General features: G+C 38.9%; 1 protein-coding gene across 1 annotated transcript in view; it reads right to left on the bottom strand.

The window, feature by feature from the left end:
- JAZF1 (JAZF zinc finger 1) overlaps positions 1-23,495 on the bottom strand; it is a 192,324-nt gene that overhangs the window by 126,670 nt on the left and 42,159 nt on the right. The window lies entirely within an intron of this gene.

The following is a 23,495-nucleotide window of genomic DNA, read 5'->3' as shown; positions in this document are numbered from 1 at the left end:
CTTGGGTCATCAACCATACATAAAATACTAAGAGTAATACTCCACATGTCTGCATGTTCAGAGTACGTTATTAGTATATGCTGTGACTTGAAGGTAAATAAATTGATTGGACTTCTAATTCAATTTTCTCCTCTTCAGAAGTAGTGGAGACTTACTTTTGAAAGATTGCAAGAACAACTCTTAGTTGGGGAACTCTCAGCAATATGGACATTGACCAATGAGGGTTACTGAAACAATTAAAATACCTGGCAATAATTAGATTGTGCAAACCCTGCCCAAATCTAGACCATACGACAGAAGCAGTATGTTATACTAAGTAAGTTGTATTATGAAGGGCAAGAAGCTGTGTTCTATTTGCCAAACATCTACAAGCAGGAGAGTGAAGCGTGTATTGTGAAGTAATAAGCAGTATTTTCACCAATTCCAGGCCTAATTTTCCTTCAAAGCAGTAAGGAGGGAGATTCCAACCAGTCAGCCCACAGGATTCAGCTGAAAATAGCATCGTACAACTAAAGGAGATGTTCTACGAGGAGGGAATATGCTGCTTCTTGCGAGTAGAATTATCCCAATATAAGCATGCTTTCTTTTGGGCAAAACTTGCCCTAAATCACAAGTGTAGACATGTTTGATGCTTCTCTTTTCTCCTACTAGAAAGCTACAAAGCCTACCCAAGAAACATTTAATGAGGTGCTACTGTAATACAGGGATCCCCACCCTGCCCCGCTGCAGATGTTGGCACTAGTATTGCTGTCTGCAGACTTACAATAGCTGTTCATTAACTATAGTTAGAAGGATCTTCTCAGGATTCATGTACGGGATCACTGGTTTTACCTCTTAAAATATGGATCAACTAGTAAAGAAGGGCATGGGGTATGCTGTCTTGAAAGTGCATCACAGCTCCTACCACTCCATCCTGTAAGACGGGATAGATTTGGTTGGTATTTCAAATATTACAGTTATCCCTGCACTGACAGTATCCAGGAGGGGGCAGGAAGGGAGGGAGTTTCCTTCCAGGACTGGAGTGCAGAAAGCTGGGAGCAGTTGCTCTGCATTTACAGACACAGTCAAACCAAGGAGGAATTTGAACTATTCGGCAGCCTCTGCTCGAGAGAGCCAGAATGAGAGAATATAAGTAGTATTTTCCAAGGCTCAGGTGCAGTTGCAGCATGAAAGAAGAAACCGGCAAGAACTCATTTTATACTTACATTGTTAAAATTAAAGCCACTATATTTCAAGTAAATATGTTACAGAGAAACATTAGAAGTATTAAAGATTACAACAAATATTACAGGCTTGAACATTAGGTATCCAATACATACAGAAATTATAATTATTTTAGACATCTTACATAAGAAGTTGCTGTAGTGTTTCAAAACCAAGGGAAATCACAGAAGAAAAATCAGCCTACACATTAGAGGTCTTTATAATCATTGCGGTTGTAAACAGTATTAAAATAATGTGATGAAATTACTAAGGTCCTCAAATACGACCTCCTGACCATTCACCTCTGCTAATGGGAATGTAAAAACCATGGGGTGATAATTTAGAAACATTAATGCAAAAAGGATTGCAAATGCTGCTAAATTTTTGGCCTTCAGGCAAACAGAATGAGAGGGGAAAATTCTTCCTTTCAAGATAGCACAAGTGGAAGTACATTACAAGTGGAAAGAGATTCATACTTAAAAGAGTACTAGGATAAATTTCGGGTGGTGTATGAAATAACAGACACAGAACAAGCACACACAAACAGAGAAAAAAAATATCTTCACCAAATAATGCCAAGGAAAACTATTATTTGTGTATGCTTTAGCTACTTAAGGTACATTTCTTTCTGGCTGGCTGGCAATGTTTGCTCATCTATCAGCTAGCTCGGAAACAAAGAAAAAACCCCACCAACTCACATACACATTTTATATTTATAATTTTATACTATCTATCTATCTAAAATACATTTTTAAAAAAATCAAGGAAATTCATCTGGAACTTCAGCAATGCAAATATTTCCTAAATATTTAGCAAAAAAATCTGAGTAACAGTAATTTCTGCTATTACCTTTGCATGAACAACCAAAGACAGATTTTGTAGCAGCCTGACTTAGCTCCCTACCAATTCCAATCACAACTGAATTTCAGTGGCACTCGTTGAGCTTACATTCGATTTATTTGCAGTAAATGAGCACTTTCTTTTTTATGGCTGTTACATTACATTTATACCACCAAGAATTGCTGAGATGCAAAATACCAAACACTAAGTAAGAAATACTTTTAATAAAAGGATGGCCTTCAAATTCCATTTCCATATTTTTGAAAGCATTACTAGTCTCTATGAGATTTCACAAAGAAGTCCATTATCACTATCAACTCATGCACTCAGTGATGAAAATTCAGTCTTTACCACGGTGGTTTTATCGACAAAAGAAAAAAAAAATCATCAGACTTCTCAGCAGACAAGAAGCAATGCACAAATTAACAGTATTTTAAAGTAAAATGGAACTACAGCCAAGAAACAAGACCTTTTCCCCTTCGCCTTTTGCATTCTTTAGCTTTTTATGATCTTTTTGAGGCTCTTATGCAAAAAAAAGACCCTCTGCCCCCTCTTTAGGCACAAACTAGACTGTGAAGCAGAGCTACCTACTCTTAACCTACTCTTCCTTCTTTTTCTTTTTTTCTGGTTAAGAGCAATTAATTTCTTTTGTACAAAATAACTAGCCCATTGGTGCTTGTCAGATTACTTTTGGATCATATTTTGGTTTAACTAGGGCATCACTAATGATGGTGCTTATTTTGTCAGAGCTGAGTCAAGCCAAAATTTGCCCACTTTCCCCATGCAAAACTTGGGGGGGAACACCATTGTACATTTATTTCTCCTATTAGGCATCTTTCTCCAGTGAGTTCAAACTCATCTTTCTCCAGTGAGTTCAAACGAACCTCTATCGACTCTTGTTTCTCATGGCCCACTCAGCTTTTTTCTTCCTTTGTAGTCAGTATACAGTTTAGAACAAAATGCTACAACTTTTGCTGTCTGCTGTCCATGCATGTACGTGGCCGTTCACACTTATCTACATGTTAGTATCGAACTACACCAGAGTTAAAATTTACAAAAAGCTTTTTTTTTTTTAAAGGGATGTGTGTAAGTCAAGTCGTATTTTGTTTAGCGCAATTCCTAGAGGGAAATTCAATGGGAACTGCAGGTGCTTACCACCTCAAGGAATAAAAACCAAACCAATCACTCCAAGTGTAAGACACTCTCAGGATTCCCCCTCTCCCACAATATCTAGTCAATCTAACCTCAGTTTTCCAATCCTAAATGCCACCACAATAGGACAGATGTCTCTAATTGTCTAGGGGGGGTTGTGCACATGTATTTTGTAGTACTTTGCATGTTATTGAGATAAACCCAGCAATTTAGAGCTGCAGAGTAGGCTTTCTGTCAAGGGATGGACTTCTGTTAAGTCCTTATCTGCATATAGATGTTTATTTATGATCCTATTACCTGCAAAATTGTGACCAGCCCTTTTCAAATATTCCTTAGGGTTTCAGTTGTGAGAGTTAACAGGCAGGCAAGAATAAAACCAGCACTTTAAAGAGCCTGTGTCGAAATTTTATGCCTACTATGAATTGCTCTCAAAGAAGTGCCCCAAAAGTAACCAGGAAAAGAATGTTCATTTGAGGTGCAAAACTGTGTTCGGAGAAAAAGCAGCCCCCCGACCCCAAGTCCTTCACCCCACAGTCCCTATCAAGCAGCACGCCAGCTTGCCCGTGATAATATATGAGCAGGACACTTCAAAGCAATGTCACAGTCTTGAAACTGTAGTTTCAGGGTAAAAGATGATCCCTTAGAAGGACCAGTGTTTTCAGTAGTACCACCAGACAGAACACGAGATTCAGGTACTGCAGTACAACGTCAGCGATGTTTAAGTGCGAACCAGCTGCGAAATGCTAAAACCAACTAACAGCACACACATCCACACAGAATTTAACGCCAAAGAAACACACCTTACAAGAAGCAGGAACCTGTCCATATTCACCACTGCCTCTTCCTCCCTATCTGAAGAGATGAAAGTGGAAACTAAGGGAGAAGCCAGCTATTACAAAGCAGACAAAGTCAGCTGGTATAGATATTGTTACTATTTAAATATCAAAACAAAAAATGTCCGTCACAGCTTACTTTTGTCTAAAAGAGACATGATGCGGTGAAGTAACAATCAGGCACTTCAACAGGACGTTGCTTTATTAGCCAAGTGCAATGTTCGGGATGCTCCATTCACTCAACAGAAGAAAACCCAAGCACCTAATAACCTGTTTATCCTCTGCAGAGTATTTTTCAAACAAATATGTAAATAAATGTTTTTACAATACAGACAAATTCTGACAGCAAGGATCCATCTTTTTACTGAAGCTTTCGCCATTTAAAACCATCTTTTCCTTTTCCATCAGAGAACTTTCTCCCCAAGTAAAAGCTACCAGTAAATTCTGCAAATGAGATGAGAGTACTTATTTCATTTTCCTTTTTTCATTTCAGTTTCCGCTAGAATGTTTACGAAAAGTTCTCATAAAGGGCAAATCGTATTTCACACCAATTCGGAGTATTCACTTATAGATCACATACCAATGCGCTCCCACAAAAGCATGTGTCCGCACAGGTTTGTGAAAGACTATATACATATTTATCTCCATACAATCTATTTTTGGAGTGACACCACTGTGCATGCTTTTTATTGCCTTGAATTTCTGAATTACTTTGAAGTGTCTTTATCACTTCAATGCATCTTGGCAAGCCTGCTTCTTCCTCATATTTTGAAATAACTTCAGAATTGGAAGACTCTTGAGAGATTTTCGTACCAACTAACAAAGAAGCATGTATTTAATTAATATGTCTCTATCTTTTTGTAACTGGAGTAAACTTTGTTTTGAATAATGTACTTCTCTGCACTCCAATTTTTAAAAATTGGTTTCACAACAGTTTTCACAAAACAAATGCCTTAAACTTTTTGAGTGACATGTCAACACCACACATCTCCTTAACATACATGCATGCACACATCGCCAATACCCCAATGTATCTTTTTTGAATCTGCCTATTGTATATATTTCTTCTAATATTTTTATTGCTTATTCTAGCGTGAAGTTTAGCTTGAAACGCTCTGGTCTTTTGAAGAGGAGACTGCTAGGCACTGATAGATAATGCTTCACTACCTTCCTGCAAAAAAGCTATTACTTGATATCGTTATCTGATTTCCTCTTGAAATGCTAAAAAGAGCTACCAAGAAAAACAATCATTTTCCAGAAAGTCTTTGAAACCTGTTTCCAATGAGGCATTCTCTAAACTCACTTATTCTGATTCCATCTGATCCTGCCCAGTTTACTGATAGTAACGGTAATTCTCTTCTAGCATGGAACATGATACACGTAAGATTATTTAACTCTAAAATTTATTATTTAAATTGGTTTATTAACTGATCCTGCTCAGTGATATCTTGGTTTTTATCCCTGGCATTTTATACATAAAATAACTGTGAAGCTGGTGATGTCTTTGACTTGAGTATGGGTCTTCGCTTGCCAATATCAGCATATCTCCCCCCTTCAGATCTCTGCTTCTGTCTTCCTGCTTCCTCTCCCCTGTACCTCACAAGCTTCTCTGCCTGCCCCACACTCAGGCTGTTTCTGTTTCTCTTTCAATCCAAAGGAGCATTTTCTGCCTATAAAGGTCATCTCTCATCCACTGGAGTTCCACGTGCTCATGCAAGATAACATGGCAAAGCTGCACAATACAAGCCTTCTCTTTTTCTCTTCAGAGACAAGAGAAAATAAGATAAACTCTGAAACGCTCCAAATGGAAATGCTTGGGGGACCTTAATAAGTCCCACTGAACCATCTATACACATTCCATTAGGAACTCTTCCCACTATAAAGATTAATATTTGCAATCAGCTACATGCACAAAAGCATAGACAGTCCCCTACGTTTTGAAGACCACGTTGGTGTTAAAGGGTCGGCATGACTGATGGACTGTCCCTTCATAAACACACGTGCATACGCTACTGCTGAGGCTGGTGGGCATGAAAAAGTTGAATGCAAGAACATACCATCAACCCAGAATTTGAAAGACTTCTTTAATACCCTTCCTAAAGCTAAAACTAAGGACACTCACTGTAGAGCAAACCCTGTAAAAAAAAAAAATTCCAAACAACCCTCACCCTGTAGATCTATCTTTTTTTCCATAGCAGTAAACACTGACAGCAATACTTATTCACGGGACTCCCGCATTTACTATTTTTAAATAAGAGAATAAGAACCATAACTTGGTGTTTTAACAGTCTACTAAAAGTTACTGCTGCTGGATTTAGGGTTTTGTTTTCTTTCTTAGACTTGTACCGATCTTATTTTTATTATCTGCTTATTATTGTTCACCTAATTTAATTATCTTATTGGTTTACCACTGATAAAAATACACGCCTGGTTTTCTGATTTATACAACTTTGATAGCAGATCAAATTACTCTTGTGGTAAAATCAAGTCTTAAATTAACAGCAACAGCTAACACAAATGCAACTACAGACCTTGCTAGCAGTTCTTACAGAAAAATCTCGAGCATTTACCAGTATTTCACAAGGTTAGGATATTTTATTCTTGGCTTTTTTTTGAACAGTAAATAAAGGGTATTTATTCTAAGAGTGAACAGTCATTGACAAGACACTACGCAGAAATCTTTGCTCAGCTTAAGAGAGGAGAACAGGAGAGGGAGAGAACATGATGCCACAGTTTAAATGATATGAATTTAAGACTCTTGAGAGTTTCAAGAGGTTGAAACTGTCCTGAGTTTTGAATTCCTATCATTTAAAGAGGTTTCTGAAGATGTTACTTCAGAAATCCAGGAAAATGAAAACTCATTTCATGTTCAGGTGGCTACTGAGTTACCAACTGCTATTTATCTGAGGCAGGTTAAAAAAAATCCACAAAAAACCAAATCAACCAAACAAAACAAACACACAACACCAAAGAGAAATTCATCCCTGATGCACACCAGCAGTGGCCTTCAACGTGCGATGGCACACTCTACATCCAGGATTGCTAAACGCAGGGACAGACTGCATTTGTTGTTGATGTGTACGGTGTATCATAGCCAAAGGAGGTTATCTTAGTTTCCGAGACACCGCATTAAGCCTGTGAGCATCTTGTTCCACTTAACTTGCCCCGATGAATGAAGCTGCATGTTTATCCAGCCAACAAGCAGAAAGGCTTTCAGTGTGATCTCTCATGGTCAGATTCTTATATCCTACCCAGGCTGTGTTCTCTGTCTCGGTGCCCCATATATAAAGATAGATATAAAACACTGAGTATCATCCTATCTCTTGACTAGGTAATAACTTATCTGTGTGTAGATATATATGCCTATATATGCACACATACACTGCATTTGTGTATCTATATATGTACACATGTACAGACAAAATATATAGATATATTCACACACACCTACACATGCATGCACACATTCATTCATGGGCAGATGACCACTTCATAAGCCACATGTTTTCAGGACACCATTAAAAAAATTACAGGAACTCAGAAGGCATTTTAAGTGTGAGGATATAGCATTCCTGTGGCACGTGGAGGTGAACAAAGGGCATCATGTAAATGTGGAACATTAGAAAATACAGACTGAGGATTTCTGGTTTTAGTATTTCAATAACTTCCAGCTTCTGCGGAGGTATCATAAAACTGAACTTACAGTTCAAACACTGGGTAGGTATGCATGAGGAGGAAGGTCACTACATTATACATTACAACTTCAGAGCTATAGCTCACAGTATTATTAAGGAGAAGGGCTTGCGCTTTTCATCAAGGTCTGGCTGCCCTGCAAATGCTAAATCACTAGCGCTGGTGCTTCTGCAGATGGTTAAGAATTACCAAGCACTGTTGTGCACAAAGCAGAAGGCACAGTCAGGCTTTCTGCTACTGCAGGAAAGGCAACATTAAATGTTACATAAAGCTATTCCCTCTATATCCTCCATAAAATATAGCTACTGCTTAGACTGCTTAAACTGCTGTCAAGTTCAGCAAAGGGATTAAGGAGAGGACAGTCAACCATTCCACATATGGGTACGCATGTCAGACAGGAACCGTCCCTACTATGAGAGTAAAACCCTGTACCAGCATTCATCACCTCCTGACTGATCCTACGCAAACAACTACCCTGAGCCATATATCACATTCAGCAAGAAAGGGACTTTTGGCTTTCCTATCTTAACTTGCTAAAAGGCAGAGAGAGCTGCCTCCCCTGCCACCCTCCTCCTCCTTTCTGCCGCTCAGGAAAACGTCCCATCTCTGCATCAGACAAGCAGCAGTCTGGCAACCCCCTCTCCGCTATAGAGTTTCTTCTGAGTTATGACAGCAGAACCTGAGTATATTTCTCTGCAGAGCTCCAAAATTTTATTTGCTTTGGAGCGCAGAAGAACTGATAATTTGACATGTCAAAGCTACTTCTCTGCTGATTCCAAGTATTTTTCCTCAATTCCTTTCCTCTTTTTGTGCCCTTGTGCACTGCAAATACTCAAATCCACAGCGACAGCACTTACAGCTGATTAAAGTGTTTGCAAGTGATAACAAAAATATGCTCAAATGGCAGACAGCTTGCAAGGACAGATCTGCAACAGAGAAGGAAAATAATTTATGAGCAGAACCTGCTTTAAATTTGCAGTGGAATCATTACTTTCACCATCCTCAATGCATCAGGAAAGCAAATAATTGTAATTACAGATGGGACACAGCTCTTGCATATTTAAAATGCTCAGTAATTACTGGAGTGAAGGAAGTCAAATCCAATGGAGCAAGTAATTTTTTTTCTTCCACAGAAATGAAACAGATTTAATATTAGTTCTGTCTAAAATCCATTCAGTTCTTAATTTAATATTTGTTTCAATTATATTAGTCTTTAAAAAAAAGTCTGACTCCTATACTTAAAAAAAATAATTGCTTTATGGAGATGTAATGAACTTTTAATACATAGTCCCACCCCTCCCTTTTTTTTTTATTAAATGAGAGATCGATAGCACTTCTTAGATCTAAGCACTGTGCCTGTGGACAATGTGCTGGCTGCAACAGTTCACCAGCTACTACAGCCCCGTTAGGCACTGAGCCAGACAACACCTTATCCCGTGAACTGGAAACGGGCTACCGACTTCACTTGCAGGCTTGCCCAAGCTCAGCTCACAGCACTGGTTTTGAGACAGTCCTGTGGTACAGCCTGACACACAGTTCTTGCAAAGGACAGGCCTTCTGCAATGACAAGCAAACAAGCCAAGCTTCACAAGCTCCAGCGAAGCTCAGGAACTCCCCATGAACCCATCTCCTGTGGCAAAAGAACTTTTGACTGAGACGAAAACATGAACGAACACCACATGATCCATACAGCGAGGACCACTGTGCGAAAAGTCCATTCTTTGATATTTAACACAGCATTATTTCTTCCTGACTACTTCCCTGTGCTCACAGCACTCATCATCTCTCCATCACTCTGGATGACAAAATAAAGTGACAGGTCACCACACAGCCTTTCCATCACCCAAGGGCATAAAAGGAATCTTTCTGCAGAATATTTAATAGGAACACCACCTCTCTGATATCTTCATCCCAATGGCAACCTCAGTTACAACTGGCCAGAAGATGAGACCAAAAAAGATGAGAGGGGACATCAGGTGTTTAACTCGTCCACTCATCTGCCAAAAGGATCAGCTCCATCATTCCTGGCATTTGCTTGAATAACCTCCAGAAACAGAGATACCAGACTCAAAACTATTTCCATCACACCTAAATCTTTCTTACTTCAAATTCAGGCCACCACTTTTTGTCCAAATATGCATGGGGGTTGGGAGGGGTGGTGTCAAAGGACACAAATTTCTCCCCAGTTCTTATAAAGCATCAGGCCTGACCCACTGAGGGCTTTTCTGGGAGCTGGGACTAAGCTTGGCTGGCCTAATTATTTTGTTGACTCAAAACTGGACTTACCATTCCAACTCTGGCCTTCCCAGCACCACTAACAGCAGTGAAACACACACTGAGGGGGAAAAGTCCAGACACCCCTGGACAGGGTCAAGAATGAGTCACCAGCAGCAGGAAAAGCAGCAGTAAGAACACATGGAAAGAGGAGTCCATAGATTTGCTCCCTGTACTAACTCTCACTGCCTGCAGCACTGCAAATCAGAGCACAGAATGAGTATTTGGCCCAGAACAAAGCTCTCCAGAACCTTGTCTGCCCGACACTGTCTGCTTGGAGCCAATTCCCTTCCAGCCTGGCATTCCTCTTGCTTGGTGCTCTCAAGAGAAGCTGTGCAAAAAGGCTCAGCATGAACAAAATAAAGGAGAAGCAAGAGAGAGGCAATAATTTGGGCTTTTTTCTAGTTTCCATATACATACACAAAGATTTGTGAAATACTTAGGAAACACAAAGTACCTCCCTTTCCAACTTCCACATAAAGAACCAAGCCTTGGACATGTCTTTATGCAGTCAGTTATTAATACAATTAAAGAGTTTTCATCCTAAGCAATCACAACTCATACGACAACAATCATCTATTTTTAAGACAAAGTTACAGCAAAATACAATTTGGTCCATCAAATCCCAAACAAACCAAGTTCACTTTCTACTCCCTTCCCCATCTTCATCTTAAACACTGGAATTTCCTAGGGGAAGGGGGGATCTTTTAGGTAGATCTTGAAAGTCAGACTATGCAAAAGACCATCCCAACCACACCAAAACCCAACCAATGAAAAAAAAAAAAAATCCCTATTATATAGAGTTTACCAAAAAATTCTTTTCATTATCTACTTCTGTTATCTACTTTGCAATGTAGTGAGGCTCAAAACAGGCAACTGAGCCCCAACTTTACCAACAAAGGAAACACAAGGAAACAAATGAAATATCCAGCTGAGGAATATCCCTCAGGGAAGTATTAATTGCAGTGAAGTCAACCCTAACACTGAGCAATGGAGAAAGCATCAAGCAACCTTGAAAATTCTAATTAAACAGAGGAGAAGGGGGAAAAAAAAAGAAAAAAGGATGAGCCTGCAAGTTTTCCAACCCTTTGCTTTTGGTATCAGTGAATCACACTCAGTTTCAAAACAAACTCAAACCAAGTCTTCAGTAAAAATGGTACATAATTGTAGTACCGCTTTCCAGGTTTTTTCTACATACTTTATGTGTTCTGATCTGTACTAATGTTCCCTTTTATTTCCCTGACCAAATCTGGAAAACCCAGTAGTGAACTTCTTATGAATTTACCTAATCTAGGGTTTATGTAAAGGCATAGAAACTCTAGACATTTAAAAATGCATTTTAAATCTTAATTTGACAATAAATGCTTTGAACCATGAGTATTAACAATGCCATAAAGACAAAGCTAACAGATAAAACAAAAGCAAGTTGGTAAGGAATGGGAGTATCTCTCCTAGTACAAAAAAAAACCCAACCCAAACCAAACAAAACCGAACAACAAACAAACAAAACCCCCCAACCAGAAGAACAACACCCTCACACAATGTGTGGGAATAACAGATCCGCTCCAGCTAAAAAGGCAAAGTAGACGTGCTTAAAGTACACGTTTAGGATCCTAGACTTGGCTTAAGTCAAACAGCTTTGATTGGATGGGGTCCCTCAGCAGTATTAAAACGGCTCTAATTGCATTCTTCAAGCCAGCTGAGGGCTGACGGCTTCCGCTCTCCCACTCGCTATCAAGGCACATCAAGGACTTCTGTTATGAGAGGAGCACCTGGTCCAAATTTATTTCAACGGCCCAGAGCAAAATGGGAAGGTGCTTAATGTTCAGCTACAATGGTGACATTTTTACGATATGCCCAAAGTTCAGAAACAAACAAATGAAGGATTTTGAAAGGCGCACGAGCAGAAACGGTGACAATAAAAATTCAACGTTAATATATCAATTTTAAAACATATACCACCCATATTCTTGAGGGCAAGGCCAAAAGTTCAAGGCAGAGAAAGGAAGAAATCTGTGCAGCTAACTTAGAAGAAAAAAGAAAATCTGTAACTTTTTGAAAGAAATGCTGACCTTTTACTAAAAATGACATACTTCATCCTGTTAGATGACTACCACTCATTGCACCCTAAAATGGCGGCACATTTCAGCTTTAGCAGAATAACGACAAGTGATATGAACTGAAAATCTTTTCTACTTTTTATGTTAACTTGTCTGGTTTGTACCCGTTTCTCCCCCCATCCCACCCCGTTAAATATCAGATTAACTAGGGGGGCAGGAGGAGATGCACATAGGCTTATACTATAAAATTTTCAGATCAGTACTGGGAGATGAGTGAACAATTATTGAGAAATTTATTCTAGTGTTAAAGAGGCTTTAATAACATTTCTCAATTTCTTTGAAAAATACTATTGCTTTTTTAAATCAAACCTTTATGGACATGATACTCTCGTTCAACTCAAAATTAGGCCAAGTTTATTTCTGCAGCTACAACTAAATTAAAATTACAGTCATTATGTACATTTATAGAAGATATTTGATGTACAGAATGACTGAAGATTAGACAGTACACTAAGTTATTTTATTTTAGAAACTGAAACACTGAAATTGCTTCACAGTAATCAGTGCATTTCCACACAGTAAAGCAAAGACTACAGAAAAACTCACAACTATGCAATGACATAGGAAGTGTCAATTAACTATAAATAACCACATTTAGGAACAATTTCAAATGTATGTTGCACAAACAATAAACTAATTATTCTACATTAAGCAATTCCATATTACCTATAATAAAGATCTGAGTTCTGTGCCTTGGAAATTCCTACTTAGGTATAAGAATATATTGAAAAAGAAAAAGTAAATTCTTTAATCAGTATGCTGGCTTTTGTACTGCAGTAGAAAGCATCTATTTCCTCCTACTCGGCAATTACCAGCTTACTTTAACCATCAGTATATATGGCCAGATTTGCTGCCTCATACAAAGTTGTTAGCATGCACGCATATAGTATTTTTCTTTATCAAACAGATAAAAGTGTAATTTAGTAACTGACTGAGAGAATCTGCAGTACAATCTAAACTACTGAAAAAAGACCTCATTAAAGAAAGACTGAAATACATAACTATACTGGTAAAAATACACCACCTTTAAAAATGAATCCCAAGTAACTTATGGAATAGCTAACACTGCCATTTCTTTTAATCTTAAACTGCAGCTCTGCCTTCTCATGCCATTCCCCCTCTATTTTTTCCTCTATTTCATCTCTGTATGGTGAATTAAGAGAACAATGCCCACACACAGACTTTTCTTGATAGCAGCACGCTTCTCAGAAATATTTTCCTTCTGCTTTCTTCCTATTAACCGGGACAAGTTTCCTGAAGGTCTTTCTCAAGAACAGCCTGACTTCAGGAAACATCACTTTTCGTTATTTTACCTACATAACACTTACGTCGAATTTTTTTCAGATAGAAATTTTTAGTGTGCCAACAAATGTCTTGCTTTCACTGAACAAGCAATGATTGTCACTAAGAAGCAGCATTTAACAGCATTTAAAGATCTTTAAAAATCAAAATCCCAACCCCACATTTCCCCCAAAGCCTCTAATGAAATAAACAGTTTTTAAAATAGAAAAAATCTCATGAGGAAAGATTTGTCAGGGGACATAGATGGATAGTGGAAGAAAGAGTTAACAAAAACTGCAGTACACCTCAAAATGAGCTATAAAAGTTCCATAATGAACCTTCTAGTCCTGAAGTATCTCTCAGGCGCATTCACTTATATTTCTTTATGCTGCCATCTCTCACTGCAAGTATAACAAGAAAGTTAAAACGTAATTTTACATGTAGGTATATCACCTCAAATTAGCAACATAAAATTACTGACATTTATTCTAAAGAAAGCCCTACTGGGTAGAGGTAAAGTGCTGAACTAGCATCTGTCAGTATTGCTAATTGAGGTAAGGTTGGGAACTATAAAGTACTATTAAAAGAGTAAAATAATACCAAATGGAAATGCTGAGAAGGTACACTACCCTTTTGACACTCTAAATCATTATCCTGATTTAAGTAGCTACTATGTTTGACTCCTAAAAGTGCCACGAACAGTAATGCGCTTCAGAATTGCACGGAACATCCTTATGGGCCACAGTACCTGAAAAAGACACATTAACAAATTGTTGCAGTATAATACCTACACGTTTGATGTGTTTTTAATGAAGCGTTCCATCTTCTGAATTCTTAAAAAGCATCCATAATTTTTAGAAAAAAAGCATGAATGCCACATAGTAACCCCCAGCTTCAGCAGTTCCACCTGGTCCTCTTCAGCCTGAGTTTTGAGCAGATCTCTGGATCACAAGCTACTTGCAAGAGTCTTGCCATCATCTTGTGCATGATGGATGACAACAGAGTAAAATCCAACACTGAACTCAAAGGTAAGATAATTAAATCTAGAGGATAATCCAGTCACAACAGCATGTCTACTCTGCTTTAAAATATTAAGCTGTATCAGTTCAAAAGCAAACATTTATAGCCAGACTCTACAGGATTTATTTTTGTACAGACTGCTTGCATGAGGAAAAAAAAAATTACAGCACACATTTCTGACTTGCTAAAACTTCCATAATAGAAGTAGTTAACAAAGAAAAAATTCATGCCTTCCCCTTCACCCCCCAGAAAAACTGAAAAATTTAAACTGGTTTAACATTTGGACACACTAAAATGAAGCCACATAAAGCATACTTTATAGCTGAGCCTGGAAATTATTTTCAGCTTATGAAACTTATATAGGTCACTCCCAGAATCCTTAACCTCATGAAGTTCAACAAGTAGAAGTGCAAAGTTCTGCATGTGGAGAACAACCCCAGGCACCAGTATATGCTGGGGGCCACCCAGCTGGAAAGCAGTTGGACAGCAAAGAACCTAAGGGTCCTGGTGGACACCAAGTCGAACATGAGCCAGCAACGTGCCCTTGTGGCCAAGACGACAAATAGTATTCTGGGCTGCATTAGACAAAGTATTTATTGCCAATACATTCCCCTCTGCTCAGCACTGGTGAGGCCACACCTGGGGTACTGTGTCCAGTTCTGAGCTCCCCCATATAAGAGAGACATGGACATGCTGGAGAGAGTCCTACAAAGGGTCACTGAGATGATGGAGGGACTGGAGCATCTCTCTAGTGAGGAAAGGCTGAGAGAGCTGAGACAGTTTAGCCCAGAGAAGAGAAGGCTCAGGAGGGTCTCATCAAAATGTATAAACACCTGAGGAGAGGCTGTCAAGAGGATGCAGCCAGGCTTTTTTCAGTGGTGCCCAGTGACACGACCAGAAGCAATGGGCACAAAAATGAAAGACAAGAGGCTCTGTCTGAACATCAGGAAACATTTTTTCACTGTGAGGGTGACCGAGCATTGGCAAAGGTTGCTTAGGGGGTTGTGGAGTCTCCATCCTTGCAGATATTCAAAAGCCATCTGGCCAACCTGCTCTAGGTGGCCCTTCTTGAGCAGGGGACTTGGACCAGATGACCTCCATGGGGCTCTTCCAACCTCAACCACTCTGTGATTCTGTAGAAGCAGCTTCAAAATGTGCACTTTACAGTCACCAAATAAGTATTTTCCATATTCTAAATGATCTGAAAATCAGTTTTCATATGGGAGACTGAATGTATGTATACATGCATGTACATAAACACACACAAACATTTTTACTTCTTTTAAAGTAAAGGATAGATGATCAGTGTATTTAATTCTTTCACCATCTCTAGAATTCCACATTCTAAGGCCTTCCAAAAAATATCTAGCTTGAAAAGTCACGGTGAATCTACTGCATATGAACCAGTTTTGAGAGGGGAAAAGGACACAGTTATTCTTGAGTTAAAAATGTCAGAATAGTCCATCAAGCTAATGAAGGACTTGCCTGCTGTAAAAAAAAGTTCCTGATTTCACAAAAGTAACAGAGAAAAGCTTCAAAAGCACTGCATTTTTCTCCCCTGCATTTTGTCAGCATTCAAATGACATCCATACTTCAGGATGAAAAGAAATGCACCAGTTAAGTGGGAGGTTGAAGCAACCTCTGCAATGCTGGACAGTTTGTAAAGTTCATTAGCACCCAGACTACCTTCCTATAGGCTCTTTGAGCCCCTCACAGTCATCTGAAAGATCATTAGATTCTGACACACTGTTCTCATATATCTAAATGACCTTTCAGATATGCCCTTCAGGTTCTCACTGTTAACACTTCATGCCAAATGTCACCAAAATTTTTTGAAGTGTCACCAGAAGACATTTTGACAGGCCATTTTGTTGCTAGGTACAGCAACAGAATTATGTTATGCTAGGGGTGGGGGACTGAAAGAGAGAAAAAGCATCTCTTCCATAGTCAGGTACGCCATTACTTCTGGTATCTTGCCAAGTTGTCAGCATTTACACAGAGCCTTATGGAGGAAGGAAAGGCCACTGCTCCAAGTAGCTCAAGGCTCCTGGCACCCTCTATTACACTGGGCATTTTAAAGACAGCAAGGTAGCTGGAGAAAATAGGCAGCATGGGCTGCATTAGAGGGCAGTTCCCCAGTCTTAAATACCACCTGGGTTCCCAAACAGTGCCAGCTTTTCTCAGAGTGACCAGTTTCAATGAATGTAGACTCATAGAGCGTTTTCCCAGATCTCACATGTACTTTGGCCTATGGCCACTGAATAGTCTTGCCTCTTCCGAGAAACAGGCTCAGCTTACAGCCCATCACATGAGCCAAAAATAGGACACATGCCATGTAGTGCTCCAAGATAACCCACATTGCCAGAATGAATATAACCCCTCCTTCCTGCAGGCCTGCTGCACCTCTAGGTGCAAAGAATGCAGACACACCAATCCTTCAAGAGGTTTAGGGAAGGCACAGGGAAGGTCAATGAACCCATTTTTATTGGAGAAGGGGAAAGATGCATAACTTCACCTGTACCAGTCTGAGCGTCCTTTTGACTTGCTAGCCTTTCCATGGCAATAAGATGATCCAGTTCAAATGAACATCAGAAAAAATCTGCCACGTTTTCTGAATCAGTCAGTGCAAATCAAACCTAAGAGAAACTGGATGTGAATGAGCGAACAAGCATTAAAAAGACAGGAGCTCATACAGCTTCAACTTCACAGGGACAGACAAGAACAATTTTCAGTAACAGGAGGTCCTAGTAACTTCCAGAAAACTGAAATATTTCCAAGAATCCTACTTGAAGAGTAGGAAACCTTGGGTCAGAACCGCTTTCTAGTACATGACCCTTTTCCCTTTGAAATTGTTGTCTTTTTACCAGCATGACCTAGTGCACCATGAGCACTCAGGACCATGGGCTTACATGGCAAGAGAGGAAAAAGTCTCCCTGTCCTCAGGAGCATGGCTGCACCTTCAAACGTGCTTCAGTGGCACATGAGGACAGCTCACCTGACTAGCACCAACATTACAGGATGCTCATCACACTAAAATAGTGTTAGAAAAACATGAAATTCCAGATGGAGATTTCTGAGAGCCATACAGTTCATAACATTAATTTGCTATTAGACAAAGGGCTTACCAATGGAATTTTAATGAGCAGGTAATGAACAATCTCGACCAACCTGGTGGGCAAGCAACATAAAAATCTTCTTATGCAAACAAGGAAATTATAACATCATAGGGCTTGCAGGAAATTTCACATTGCACACACTGAACACATGAAGTAGACAGCTGTGCATACGTGTATTGGGTCTACACACATATTGTTAAAGCAGCTGCCTACAGCATCATCAGGACACTTTAAAAACCTTATGGAAATAGAGATGATAAATGGAACTGAGAGGGTGGTACAAAGTAACTAGCTTTTTCAAATAAACACTCTCCACAGCTGTAAACTAGATTTCGAGTTCCTGAGGAAGAAGGGACAAATCCTCAGATAAAAACCACATCTACTCTAATGAATAGATATGTGGGAGCAAAGAAAGGCTGACATTTCTATAGCAACAGAATTAATGGTGCGTGGAAGTATTTACTTCTACATTTTCAATTACATTCTCTAGCTTTCACTGTTTGATTTTTAGTTACAATGCAAACTACTTAGGATATTTATCAGGGTGTGGGAGTACACAGATTTGAGAACTCTAAAGCAATAACGTAAGTGTAAGTCAGCAAAACCAGGCTGGCTTTATTCCGTCTACAAGCTTTCCCCACCCAGAAAAGGTTCCAGAAACACGAGCTGAACCTTGAAATTTGCTCGATGCTCTTTCCCAGGCCTTTATAAACCAAAAGCAATAAAACATTGTAGGCAAAGCATTCTGATCTTAGACACCATGTACAGTACTTACAGCAACCACCCTGTGGAAGTCTTGTTATTGCTGCCTATTAAAAAAAGAAATCTGAAAACCACAAAGTTAAAGCCTTGTTGCTGTGGAGTGAAAGAATGGCCTTTTTATGGTGTGCTACTGCTGCCTTAAGGGGTAAATCCTGTTCCGGGCAAGCCCTAGAAACAAAAAAGCCCAGCATCACTGTTGTATTAAACAGATCCCTCTTTTTGCTGATTTTATGGCACACATAGAACCAAAAACCTCCTTATCAGAGCGAATGCTCAACTACTTACTTTGGAGCCAATTAAAAAGGACTGTAAGATGACTTTTAAATTAAGGCTTTCAAGATATCCAACCAGCCAAGTAAACTGCAAGAGCCGGATGCCCGCCCTCAAAAGTTTTAGTGCTGGCGTCTCACCACCCACTCCTTCTTCTTTCATAAATAAAGTTATTTGAGATTCCAGGTTCCTTCTTTGATACATGCAAGCTGCTTTTGGGGAGGATTGGTCTTTTTATTTGCAGATAGGGTGGGGGTAGGGGGAGGAGGGAGGGTGTGCGAGGAGGGAATCATAGCTACGCAGCTTCAATTCGTACTACAAATGGAAAAATTGTAGGCTCCTGGAAACTATATGCCAAAAAGCCAAGAGTGAACATGCTATAGAGCTAATGTCAGTGAAAGAAATGAAGGTATCCATCTTAAGCTTAACTTGTAGCTTTAAAAAAAAACAAACAAAAAGGCTAAGCTCAATTCTTTATCAAAAGCTGTGATATTTCAAAGCAGCGGGACTTCTAGTAATGGAAACAACCATCATCTCAGAATCACCTAGATTTTTTTTTTAAAGGTATTTCAAGAAAGAAGTATCTTTTAATGGATTCTTCTTCAGCGATTTCTATCTTTAATCCATAAAAATGAATAGCTAGCTAGACATTTTGTTTTAACCAGCAATGGGAGAGAATGGGTAAAAGTAGTAATGAAGTTTTCCTTTTCCCTTTTTCAGTAGTCTTTGAAAAGCAGTTACATGCACCGTAAGAAAAGATTAATAAAACTTAAGACTAATTAACTAATTATATTGTAATAGACCAATTTTATACTACTTGTAGAAACATCCCCATTGGGAAGATGTGTCACATATTAAAGTCCAGTCATCATTTACCATATCACCAGGTTTGAATATGGAAATACCATTCTGATATATATACCCAGCTCACAGTTTTCTTTGACATCTGAAGACTAGCTTTACAAAGTGTAAAAGAAAGGGCAAAAAAAAAAAAGCCAACCAAACAAATAAAACACATCACAAACCAACCAAACCATAAATGCCTATTTAAAAAAAAATTTAAAAAAATTTAATATTGAACACCATTAAAAAGCATTTAAAACTCTACTATAATTTAAGAAAGTTCACATCATACAGTGCTGTTTACCACCAACAGCACAGAAACCTCTTTAGGTTTGCTCTACTGCATTAGACATGAGGAACATAAAACATAACTAATGTAAAACCTCTAGCAGGGAATCATAAAATATTTTAAAAAATTGTGCTTTTAAGATAACACATTAGAGCCTGCTTAAAATAAGCTTTTAAAAAAATTAATCCTTTCAAAAAAAGATCACACATGGGGTCAGTGATATTTTGCTAGTAGAAGTAGGTGGTTTACTGAAGTTAACTTAGCCCAGGTGAGGATCACACCCAAATCCCTCTATTTAACTGAATATGTTTTTAATGCTTCTCCCCTTGACCTTCACACTCTGTTGCAGCAATTATATTTTATCTATAAATTGGTGTTTAGTGTTGGTTTATGTTGTGGATAAAAACTTCAAGGTATTAACACTACAAGAATTCTTTTTTTTAAAGCTATTGCACACATACTGTGTTTTAAAATATTTATGACAGAAGCATACATGTAGATGTATGTGTATATACGTAGACACCCACACAGAGCCCAGCTTCCACCAGGGAGCAAAAGGTAGCAACCTTTCATCATAAAACCAAAGTAATTTCTCAGCTACAGAAATACAACGTATAGATGAAAAAATTAGCAAGTCTGGGGTTTTTGCCTTTGTTCAACTGATTTTTTTTTTTTAGTATTATTGTACTTCAAATTACTTGCTTACACTCTAGAAGCCTATGGTATAAATTTCATCCCAGAGTGAATTTTTATGATGGGAGTTATAAACCCCTAAAGAAACAAGGTTTACAATGGAAGTGCTGACATAACTAAATATAGCAGCACTAGCCGTGCCTCTGTAATCAAGGCACATTATATTTATGAGGTAGGTAAAAGTCTGTAACCATCAATCACTGGAATCATATTGACAGATTCTAAGTTTGAGGTCCAACAGAATTAATGTATTCAGCTTCTCACACCATCGATATGAAGGGGACGATTTGCAGGCACTTTTATGGGCTTAGGCTTTGACATCTTTACAGAAATCAGCGAGGGGCTGTCCTGCTGAAACATTTCATTAATTTGCAGCCTCAGCATTTCCACGTTTTGTACCAACCTTTCGCAAAATGCTAGAGAAGTAGATTGTCCAGAAACCAAATGTGACCTTATTCATGTAAGTATGCTTCATGAGGTGGTCATTACAAACATTAATTCTACATATATCCACCAGACATTTAAAATTATACCTAAGAATGATTAATCACCCAAAGAATATCCAGCTCCTAAATTATAACTCAACATCCCTATATAAAACAATCTAAAATGTCAGCACCTCAGTCTTTATGATATCACACCGTTCCAATAATTCTGTTTTACAAGTAAATTCCTATTATACATTAATAAGTGCTGTTGGTGGCTAAACTTCATGCCTTTGAGTAATGACCAGGTTGAAGGCAATTAGGCCAGCCAGGTGCAGCTGGGTTAGGTACTAATAAAAAGTTTTAAAATTTTACTATTTCCGTTTGGATTTTGGGGATGCATTCCAATCTGCCCAAATTAGGGAGGAAATTGTTTCCATGTTTTCAGTTGTTCCATGGTCTGACTATTACTGACTGATAACCCTCATAGATTTTTTTTACTTACACACACATGCTCTCACTCACAGGACCCGATGTCTTTATTTCTCAACTTGTCAGAGCAGCACAATAGGGAAATAAGAAACTATTATATAAGTTCGCAGAAAGAGTTTTCAGTTCAGTCACAGGGTTCACTGGGCTTGAGTGAAACTTGTCTGAAAACAGAAAATCTGGGCTGGTTTTCAAAGTCTTTATATATAAATGCAGAATAAGAATTGAATGCAATCATGTCATTACTCTGAAAGTCCAGACTGTTGTGAATGTGTGTTCCATAAAATGCTAATATTTTTTTAATTACTTGAAAACTTTTTTTTTTTTTTTTTTAATCAAGCTGACTTAACACCATTTACATTGATTTTAAAAGCTGTGTTTTATTGAAGCATATGTAGACTGGGCAAAGTGCTGCCAATGCCCAGTGCCTGTGGTTTAGGTCACAGGAGGAAGGTCTTCTGAAGTGACACCACTGTCATCAGCCTGCAAGGGTCTTCTGCATGTGTACACACACACACGTACATACATCTTCCTGCCCTCCTGCTCTCACACACATTTTCACGTGTGAATCTTACTCCAACAGAGCATGAAGTTGAGCATGAAGAGCACCACACAGCCCGTGGCCAGAGGCATCAGAAAACCTCCCCACATTTCTTCTCACAGAATTTTCTCAGGAGGCAAAGCTACTGCCAGGGACCTGAGGAGCTCAGGGACAGAAGAGCTGTCCAGTTCCCCATGGATGAGACCTAAGGCCCTGAGCTTCTCCACTACATTGTAAAGTCATCCTCTCACATGAGGCTTTACTTCTGGAAAATGGAAAACAGAGACATGGATTCTTTTTAGGTGCTCACAGCAGCGTTTGTTCATTTTCATTTCCTACTTGTAAACCATACAGAGATGCCACCTTTGCTCAGGAAGGCCTTGGGCCACAATTTGCAGGTGACTGGGAGAACATTCTCCAGCAGGATTAGCACAAGCTTCCCCCATTCCCGTTGTCCAGAAAGGAACCCTCAATGAAGCCTGTGCCAAAATGCTGCTTAATGGGGACTTCAGGTCTGGCCAACCACAGCCTCCTCTGCAGGAAAGCTCACAGCAAAGCGGCTGTGCTGAGGACACATCACACCGCATTTTCCTCCTGCCCAATGCCCCAGGTTCAGCCTGACAGGCTCTCCAACAAACAGATTTGTATTCTGAACTCTTTCGAAGCCCCAATCAGAAATTAAACTTTGCGAATCTATGACAGTCCAACAGCATTAACAGGAAGGCACCACTGAAATGGATAGGATTTAGCCACGACTAAACTGCAGCCTCTGCTCGTTCTGTGGCTTTTGCACAGATTTGAGCCTGGGAGGGGTCAGAGAAAGATCGTAGATGTTTGAAACCAGAACTATAATTCTGTGTGCCAATTTAAAAAGCCATCATTAATTCCTAAAACTCTATAATCTGAAATTAAACATGGCATACATTTACTTTTTTGAAGGCGCTACTTTGCAGGCAAAATGAAACAGTAGTGCAGCTTGTGGGTACGGGCATACAGGGAGCCTAAAGAAAATTACCTGCTTTGCTTTCCCACAAGTGAGTAGTGCCCTGAGGAGGGCAGCATGTAGGCACATATTTAAATACAGAGAAAACTGTGCTGGATCACACGCTTTGCTAAAACTGCTGCACCTTTCAATGGATTAGTGAAGTACCACACGCACAGTCAAACATCATCACAAAATGAAGGTAGAAAGACAGCAAGATATTAAACCAAAGATCACTAAAATCGACAAATCCTTCGATTTCATGAGTATCAACAGGAACATATTCTTAGTATCTGTAATATCTCAGAATTTCTTCACTCTTAAAATTAGACTGGCAATGCTTTAATGTGCTTAACTAAATCAAGAGGCTCAAGAAACAGGTCATCTAGTATTGATTGTGAAATGGCAACAATGATCAAAATCTCAAAAAACATATCTATTTTTAAATAGGATCCAATTTTAAAACAATTATAATTTGGTTTTGGGTAAGACAGTTGAATAACACAAGTGATAACACATGTGATCCCAAAAAACCCTCCCCTCAAAACTCTGTACATTTAAAAACTCCAGTGCTTAGTCTGACGATCAGTAAATTTCATGAAAATAAGTTTAAAATCATTTTTAAAAATAAATCAAAGGTATCAGTTTCCACATAGTTTCCTCAATTAC

This window comes from Streptopelia decaocto, assembly GCF_964273445.1.
Source record: "Streptopelia decaocto genome assembly, chromosome: 2".
Lineage (NCBI taxonomy): Eukaryota > Metazoa > Chordata > Aves > Columbiformes > Columbidae > Streptopelia > Streptopelia decaocto.
This window is presented reverse-complemented; position numbering and strand designations above follow the sequence as displayed.